We start from the raw sequence: 1,494 nt of genomic DNA on the forward strand, positions 1-1,494 counted from the left end.
ATAGACGAACTATGGGACTGTCGACTGCCTCCCCAAGTTGATGCATCGATCTGGCATTCAATGCTTCTGATCATCCTATGGAAAATATGATGCTCCAGAAACGCAATGACCTTTCGACAGCAAAACCGCCACAGTGTCTTCACCCTCAAGCAAATCCTTGAAGACCTCATGCTCTGGACTCAGAGTATTTGACAAAAAACTACCACATTAGGGGTTACCGTCCCACAGAACTACCACTTTCAAAAAAGTGACTAATAACTACCAAAATTTTCTAATTTTGTGACTAAAAACTACCACTTTTGAAAAATGGCAAGTTTAGACGATTTAAACATATTTATGACATGTGGGACCCACTCGTCAGGGCTGACGTGGCAGCAAAGTCAACTAAGTTTGTTTTGACCATTAGTGTTGACCGTTATGACAAGTGGGCACTAGTAGAAAACGGAGCTTTAAAATCGGTTCGTAAGGGCCTTTAGTGCCGGTTCTGGTTCTATAACCGGCACTAAAGGCCCCTTCCCCCTTTAGTACCGGTCGGCACAAACCGCCACTAAAGGCCCACCACGTGGCGTGAGCTCGCGCCGTGGCATGGGGGGCCTTTAGTACCGGTTGGTGTTACCAACCGATACTAAATGTTTTTTTCTTATTTATTTTTTGAAAATTTTGGAAATTTTTTTGATTTTTTTTCGATTTTCAATTTTCTGAATTGAATTATTAGATGATTTAGTCTCTAATCACCCCTCTTAACTGCTCAAGTGTGGATCACTCATTTCAAATCGTCTAACTTCCCGGTCGGTCACCCATTCTCTCACTTCCCCAGCCTGAGCACGCTTAACTTCGGAGTTCTATTCCCCATACTTTCCAAGTCTACACTTGTTGTTTTCCTCACAAACATAAGCTGTCAATCCTATTAACCCTCAGCAGTTTAGCTTGAGCATTAGGTCACTCGTTTCACCATTTGAGTTTGAAACTATTATTCTAAAAAACAGTGATTATTTAGTAACACTAATATTTCTTGAATAAGTTTGTCCATAGTTTGACCACAATTTGACCATAGTTTGACCAGATTTGACCAAAATTCAAAAAATTGAAATAATTATTTAGTAACACTAATATTCTTGAATAATTATGTAGTAACATTAATACTTCTTGAATAAGTAGTTTGACCATAGTTTGACCAAAATTAAAAAAACTGATATTTGAGCATATCTTTTTTTCCTTTTGGAATTTGAGGATTCTAAAAAATTGCAAACAAGCCGTGGGCTGTCAAAATCGGATGCGGATTTTTGTGCTGAATTTTTTGATATATTATACGTTTTTTTCTGACATCGTATGCAAAAGTTATAGCCGTTTTACATTTTCCCTACACTTTTTGCAAAACATGTCCAAATTTAAGTTTTCAAATTTTCATAACTAGTAGGTGTAGTAATATAACTACCTCTTGAAGGATTTTATTTTTTGAAGTTTTTATCATTTTCTTTTGATTTTTTCAAAACT

This window comes from Triticum dicoccoides, chromosome 1A, assembly GCF_002162155.2.
Source record: "Triticum dicoccoides isolate Atlit2015 ecotype Zavitan chromosome 1A, WEW_v2.0, whole genome shotgun sequence".
Classification (NCBI taxonomy): domain Eukaryota; kingdom Viridiplantae; phylum Streptophyta; class Magnoliopsida; order Poales; family Poaceae; genus Triticum; species Triticum dicoccoides.